Below are 8,588 nucleotides of genomic sequence, written 5' to 3' on the forward strand. Positions count from 1 at the left end.
AAATTTGAGCTTTCCGTGTAGATGAATTTGCTATCATTGGCACATTGCTGGTAATCCCACAGCCATCTTTCAAATAATGTCAACTAATCAATCAACCAACTCAAGGAAAGGCAGAAAGGAAGTGCTTTGGGAGCATAGTGGTTATATTGCTGGACGAACAGTCAGAATACTGAATCATGAGTTCAAATCCCACCATAATAGCCGAGGAATTTACATTAGAGTAATTAAATAATTCTGGAGCTAGTCTAATTAATGCTAACCGTGAAAGCACCAGATTTTCAACAAATCTCATTAAATCTCCTTCAGGAAAGGAAATCTGTATTTTTATATAGTTTTCCCTGTGTTTTGCTCCAGAGCTTCCAGGCTCTTAACTGCTTCCTTAGTTTAGAGGTAATTAAGAATGGACAATAAATGCCAGCTTTTCCAGTAACATCCATAGAGCGTGTGTATTTTTAAATCTAAAATAGTGAGAAATAACAATGGTTTTCATTAAAATACAGCACCAGAATTTAAAGTGCAATTAGTTTTGTATAAGTGAATTGAAATTGAAAGAAAAATATAGATATTGAATTTGTTGTGTTCCTGACTACAGACAATTAGTAATGTACCATTTCTTAAACTTTTTGTTATGAACCCAGGATTGGATACAGGTACCACTCTTTAAAAATCTAAATTTCTCATGAACAACAATGTTGAGTATTGTTAACATTTGTCAGGAGCTGTGGCTGTTTCATTCAATAATATTATCATAATTTAAAAGTACTTATTGTAGTTCTCAACCTCCATGAATGTTAATTAGACTGCTTGTCACTGTGACCCTCACACTGTTAGGAAGAAACTCAACACCATTCGGGATAAGACAGTCTTTTTGTTTGGCATCTCATCCAGCATTCCAAGCTTTTGTTCCCTTTACCACTGGCACACAACGTAGCATCTACAAAAAGCACCATTCATTATAGGTGATCCTGACAGCACCTTAAAAATAGTTATTTTTTCTATTAGCAATGAATTGCAGCAATTTAAAAATAAATCTCCTCTCTTCATCCTCAATAATAACACAAGAAGATAAGAGTAGGAATAGTGCACCAGTCCCCTCAAGCCTGCCCTAACATTCAATACAATCAAGGCTGATCAACATTGACCGCGTGTTTCTTCTTCAACTGGGTCGCCTTTCACAACTTTTTCCAAACACAATAGCCATCCTGCTGATCCACCCCCCCCCCCCCACCCTGCAATCCGCTACCAATTCTTTAATGCTTCCTTCCTCTTTCCAGTGGATCCAGGCCCAGGGCAAACACCTCAGGTTTAGCAATCTAAACAGCCGATGACAGCTGACGAACATCTCATTTTTATTGGGAATACCTTCCTTCCTACCTTACTCCTGTATCTTACTTTGAACATTGACTTCTCTAACTTCCGTTAATGCCCCTCCTCCCCTTCTTACCCCATCCCTGATATATTTAGTTTTTTTCCCCCTCCTCTTTTTTTTCTCTCTCTCTGCCCATCACTCTGCCTGTTCTCCATCTCCCTCTGGTGCTCCCCTCCCCCTTTCTTTCTCCCTAGGCCTCCCGTCCCATGATCCTTTCCCTTCTCCAGCTCTGTATCACTTTTGCCAATCACCTTTCCAGCTCTTAGCTTCATCCCACCCCCTCCGGTCTTCTCCTATCATTTTGCATTTCCCCCTCCCCCTCCTACTTTTAAATCTCTTACTATCTTTCCTTTCAGTTAGTCCTGACGAAGGGTCTCAGCCCGAAACGTCGACCGTGCTTCTTCCTATAGATGCTGCTTGGCCTGCTGTATTCCACCAGCTTTGTGTGTGTGTTACTTCTGTATCTATATTTCTGAAAGTAAAGTTTAAGTAGAAAATTATCTTGATCTTTAAAACTTAGAATCATAAGCAAAGAAGCACATCATTTGACCATCAAGAATGTATCCATATTAATCCCATCAACTAGCACTTTGTCATTACCTCCTTAGTCTTGGCTGTTCATTGTAAATGATGTAAGATTATCTGCATCACTATATTCTCATATATAATGTAATAAATTCCAGGTTGCATTCACACTCTGGTGGAAAAAATATCCTCAGGTCATCCTAGAGACAGGAATTATGAGCACTTGGAGAAGCATAGTCTGAATATAGGTAGTCAACAGGGCTTTGTGAGGGGCAGGTCATACCTCACGAGCCTGATTGAATTCCTAGAGGAAATGAAAAAAAGCAAATTGATCAAGATAGATCAGTGAATGCAGAGTAGATGGATTCTAGTAGGTGTCCCATATTAGGCTCATTCAGAAAGTCGAGGATCATGAGATCCAGGGAAACTTAGCTACATGGATTCGGAATTTGCTCGCTCACAGAAAGCGGGGGGTGGTATTAGGTGGAGTGTGTTCTGTCTGGAGGTTGGTGATCAGTGGTGTTCCACAGGGATCTGTTCTGGGATCCCTGCTTTTCCCGATTTTTATAAATGACTTGGATGATGAAGTAGAGTGGTGGGTTAGTTAGTTTGTAGATGACATGGAGGTTGGAGGTGCTGTGTATAGTGTAGGAGGTTGTCATAGATTACAAAGGAAATGGCAGATGGAGTTTAATCTGGAGACGTGTGAAGTGATATACTATGGGAGATCAAACTTGAATGTAGAATACAGAGTTAATGGCAGGATTCTTAACAGTGCGGAGAAACAGTGGCATCTATGGAAATGGAACCCAAGAGCCCTCAAAGTTGCAGAGCAAGTTAATGGAGTGGTTAAGAAGGTATATAGTGTTTTAGCCTTCGTTAGTGAAGGAATTGAGTTCAAGACCTGCAAGGTAATGTTGCAATTCTATAAAACTCTCGTTAGACCACACTTGGAGTACTGTATTCATTTCTGGTTTTCTCGTTATAGGCAGGACGTAGAAACTTTAGAAGAAAATGCAGAGGAAAATAACTGGGATATCGCCTACATTGAAAAGCATGTCGAAAGAGGATAGGTCGAGTGAGTTAGAACTTTCTCTCTGGAGTGAAGGAGGACAGGAGGTGACTTGATCGAGGCGTACAAGATGATAAGAGGCATAGATTGAGTGCATAGCCAAAGACTTTTTCTGGCTAATGTGAGGAGGGATAATTTTAAGGTGTAGGGAAAAGAGTACAGGGGAGAGATCAGAGGTATGCTTTTCACACAGAGTGGTAGGTGCATGGAACGAGCAGCTATTGCTAGTGGTAGAGGCAGATACATTAGAGACATTTAAGAGAATCTTAGATAAGCACATGCATGGAAAAATATAGAGGGCTAAGTGGGAAGGAAAGGTTAGATTGATTTTGGAGTAGGTAGTTCTATACTGTGCTGTATTGCTGTATGTTCTATGTTTCCTCTAATCCTTCTACTCCTTTTCTTGATGCATCTCTGTTCCCCATTATTTCATCTCCCACCCCATTTTTTGTCTTACTAGTCTTTGTAAATCACATCAAATATACTGTCCTCTTTAATAAATTAAACTTCTTTATAATCATAGTGGCCACCTTCCCATTCCCGTACCAGCATTTCTGTCCATGGCCTCTTCTACTGCCATGATGAAGCCAAACTCAGGTTGGAGGAGCAACATACCATATTCCGTCTGGGTAGCCTCCAACCTAATGCTATGAACATTGATTTCTCTAACTTTCTTAATCACTTTCCACCTTTTTTACCCTCCCCTCCTTTTTTTCCCATTCTTTATTCTGATTACCAGTTTATCTTTTCTCTTCTCCTCCCCATCCTCATAACCTGCCCATTACCTTCTTCTGGTTTCCATCCTCCTTCCCTTTAGACCATGGTTCACTGTTCTAGATGATCTCTTCTTCAGCCCTTTACCTATCAGCTTTTTACATTATCTCTCCTGCCCACCACTTTACCTTCTCCCTCACCTGGTCTCACCTATCATCTGCCAGCTTGTCCTCCTCTCTCCCCTACCATTTTGTTCTGGCTTCTGACCACACCCCCCCCCCTTCCTTTCCAGTTCTGCTGAAGGGCCTTGGCCTTAAATGTTGACTGTTTATTCCCCTCCATAGATCCTCTAGCATTTTGTGTGTTTTGCTCAAAATTTTCAGCATCTGCAGAAATCCTGTGGTGGAATATGGTGGGAATATTGCAGAATCCTCCCACCACATCTACAACATCCACAGAGTGAAATTTGATAGGGAGCAGTTATTTGAATCTGACATCCTATTTTCCATCCAAACACAATATATCCATATTGATGACCCTAATGTTTCACTCCAGGAGTATGCTTCCTTTAACAAAATTCCAGACATCAATGCTTATAATATGTACTGTATACAATAGACAATAGGTGCAGGAGTAGGCCATTTGGCCCTTCGAGCCAGCACCACTATTCACTGTGATCATGGCTGATCATCCACAATCAGTACCCCGTTCCTGCCTTCTCCCCAAATCCCTTGACTCCGCTATCTTTAAGAGCTCTATCTAACTCTTTCTTGAAAGCATCCAGAGAATTGGCCTCCACTGCCTTCTGGGGCAGAGCATTCCACAGATCCACAACTCTCTGGGTGAAAAAGTTCTTCCTCAACTCTGTTCAAATATACAATGTTCTATACAATGTACAAATTAGTATTAAAGTGACTTCACAAACAATATTGCAAGAAATCCATTTTAAAAACCTTTTAAACAAAACAAAAGATAGAATAAGTTTGATGAAAGTATTGCTATTAAGTATATATGAAGTATTTTTAGACAAATGGACTTAGTAATGTGAAAATAAATCTAAATGATATCAATAGATTTTAGATTTTATTGCTGCAAGTTTTTAAAAGTTTATAGAGCTTCTTAACAAATGTGAAAATAAATCTAAATGATATCATTAGATTGTAGATTTTATTGTTGCAAGTTTTTAAAAAATTATAGAGAACTCCTTTGTACTACCTGTCCATTTAAATCCTAAATGAAATGGAACAGTGAAATGACATGACAAAACAGAGTCTGCAATTGATTCCTAGTTGGAATGATTCCATTGGCAATGGTGCAGAAAACTTTAACAGGAATCCACTTGACTTGTCATTTTTGTGCCCCGAGAACACTTCATAGTCAGAGTAGTATTGGAGAGTGGTCACTGTTAAGAGAAGTATGGAAGTCAAATTGGACTTGGTCATATGAACATTAGTAGCCAGTGAGGAAAGAACTTTGATGTAAGTATTTATATTATAAATTCTTTATAGAAATATCTAATTTTCTCACAGATTATATGTTGCAAAACCTGTACCCTATACATTGAGCTGTTAATGACTGGCTAGTTTAACATTTGTAGGAAGAGGTGGGAGTTCTAGAAACAATAATTAGAACCACTATACACTTTCTTGAACAAATGCAAAACAGGGAAATTAGAATTAAAAATTAAAAACAAGAGGCAATCTGCAGATGCTGGAAATCCAAGCAACAGAGAATAAAAAGCACTGGGGGAGCTCAGCAGCCCAGGCAGCATCTATGGCAAAAAGTACAGTCGACGTTTTGAACCAAGACCCTTCATCGGGACTGCAGAAAAAAAGATGAGGAGTAGATTTAAAAGGTGGGGGAGGGGAGAGAAAAACACAAGGTGAGAGGAAAGGAGGAGGAGGGATGAAGTAAAGAGCTGGGAAGTTGATTGGTGAAAGAGATACAGGGCTGGAGTAGGGGGAGTCTGATAGGAGAGGACAGAAGGCGTTAGAAGAAAGAAAAGGGGGGAGGAGCACCAGAGGAAGGCAATGGGCAGGCAAGGAGATAAGGTGAGAGAGGGAAAAGGGGATGGGGAATGGTGAAGGGGGGGCATTACCAGCAGTTCGAGAAATCGATGTTCATGCCATCAGGATGGAAGCTACCCAAATGGAATATAAGGTCCTGTTCCTCCAACCTGAGTGTGGCCTCATCACAACAGTGGAGGAAGCCATGGATAGCCATATTGGAATGGGAATGGGAAGTGGAATTGAAATGGGTGGCCACTGGGAGATCCTGCCTCTTCTGGCGGATGGAGCGTAGGTGCTCTGTGAAATGGTCTGAAATCTACGTTGGGTCTTATCGATATATAGGAGGCCACACCAGGAGCACCAAGCACAGTATATGACCCCAATAGACTCACAGGTGAAGGATTGTTGGGGGCTTGAATGGTAGTGAGAGAGGAGGTGTAGGAGCAGGTGTAGCACTTGTTCTACTTGCAAAGATAGATGCTAGGAGGGAGATCAGTGGGGAAGAATGAATGGACAAGGGAGTCGCATAAGGAGCAATCCCTGCGGAAAGTAGAAAGTCGGGGAGGGGAGAGGGAGGAAAAGGTGTGCTTGGTGGTGGGAACTCTTTGATCCCTTTGGAGATGGAAGAAGTTCCAAAGAACTATGTGCTGGATGTGGAAGCTGATGGGGTGGCAGGTGAAGACAAGAGGTACCCTATCCCTGGTAGGGTGGCGTGAGGATGGGGTAAGAGCAGACGTGTGAAATAGAAAACGTGGTTGAGTAAGCTGGCAGGGATTTGTAAAGGGAAGTTCACTCTTAACTTTTTTCAGATTAAGTAGTTGAGAAGGAAAATACAATTAATATTGTATTTATAGTCTTTTAAGAGACATTTGATAAAATGTCACAACATAGGCTTGTCATCAGGATTGACAAATCATGAAACAAGAGTCTGTAGTAGCATCGTTAGAAAATTGCCTAAATAAAGTTGCCTAAAATAAAGAATACTGAAAATCTTCTTCTTTTACTGGAAAAGTATACATTGAAGTTCAGAGAATATACCAAATTAACTGACGAATCTCACTGTCCACACTCTATATACTAATAACCTGCACTTAGGTGTACAGATCTGTGCAAAAGTCCCAGGCAGATATATCTAAGGTATCTAGGACTTTTGCACAACACTATAGTTGTCAATGTGGAGCAGAGGGTGAGTTTGTAAATCTGACAGGAGCAAAGGAATTGGGAATGGCAAGGGTGGAGTGTTGTGGGAGGAGTGCGGGACAAGTGATAGAGAAGGATTGCTGGGATGGGCAAGGGTGTGGGTGAAGACACACCCAGCCCTAAGACACCATGAAAGGTCATTTGATTCCAAACAATTGGTTTACTAATCATTACAGAAGGTCTCTCTAGTGAATCCCGCTCCCTCCAAACTCCATTCCCATTTTCCTAACCATGATTACCCTCTCCCTATCCCCTTCCCACTCTCAATCCACAGCAGAGACCCATATCAAAATCAGGGTTATTATCACTCACATACAGTGCCTATAAAAATTATTCATCCCCTTGGAAGTTTTCATGTTTTATTGTTTTACAACGTTGAATAACTGTGGATTTAATTTGGCTTTTTTGACATTGATCAAGAGGGAAAGACGTTCATGTCAAAGTGAAAACAGATCTCTACAAAGTGATCTAAATTAATTACGAATGGAATACTCGGGTTCGGTCGGCTGCGTACGTCTAGGGAAGACAATCTCTGGCCCCGCCAAACGCATGAGACTGAGGTGTGAGCTCACCTGAAACTCTGTTCGTGTGGATGCTGTGTGATTTGTTCCCCTGTTACAAATCAGAACCATGGAATAACAGACAGTGCACCACATACAATTAAACAATTTAGCTTTATAATTCTTAATTTGACTTAAGGGTTAGTAAAGCAAAAGCAAGAAAAATGAAAAGAGCCCATTTTAATTAACAGTCTAATGTGCACAAGTTGTTTCCCCTTCGTCGATCCTCCATCAATTTCCCTGGGCTTCGTCAACTCCCAGCCACATTTCAAGTCCACTCCTATGACCTCTCCTCTCCAGCATCTTCTCTCTTCATCTCCTGCTGAACAAAAAGACCCAAATCACTCCAGTGTCAGGTACACAGCATGAAAACACACTCCAAGGCACCCGTTATCTCTAACCATAACCCAGACACTGCTTCTTCAGAAAGACCATTACACCCAGCAGTGAAACCTTTCCCAACTCTCTCCCCCCCACCAAAATTAGTCATGCCCTTATAACATTAGGATAATTTGCCACCCCTTCATACAAGGCACCAAGTCCAACCCTGGTATAAAAGGCATGTCATAGCTCCCCAAAGCTCCCCACTCTGTTCACCCAGTGCTACACAGGCCAGTCTATCTGGTGATCTACTGATTCTTTGAGACCTCCTCACCCCCTCATCTACGTTTTCAGGTTCAGACTCTCCTTGGAATATTTCTGATCTACCTGGTGAGAGCTCCCTCGGCCTATCACTCATGCCCTCCTTAAACTCGGACCCCTCTGCTACTTGGCTGAGCCCCGCTGCAACCCTTTCAGGGTCTCACTGAAACCTAGTCTGTCGACAGATAGCCTCCTAATTTCACTTGACTCAGCATGAGAAGGATTGGGAATCTCTTCCTCAATCAATGAGAAGTTAGCAAAACGCAGCATATACCACAACCCTATTTCCTCATCCTCCGAGTCCGTATCCCATTCAGGGGTGGGGGGCGGTCTAATTTCTCCTGCTATTGGTCCTTCAGTCGCCCCGTGACACCACAGAGTCCTCTTACTAGGTGTAGGCTCCAGGTGGGCTCTGGGTCAACCGGCAACTCTTGTCCCAGAGGCAGAAGGTGGTTCTGATGGAGAATCTTGACAGGCCCATGCCCATGCCCATCTTT

Source organism: Hemitrygon akajei, chromosome 9 (genome assembly GCF_048418815.1).
Source record: "Hemitrygon akajei chromosome 9, sHemAka1.3, whole genome shotgun sequence".
Lineage (NCBI taxonomy): Eukaryota > Metazoa > Chordata > Chondrichthyes > Myliobatiformes > Dasyatidae > Hemitrygon > Hemitrygon akajei.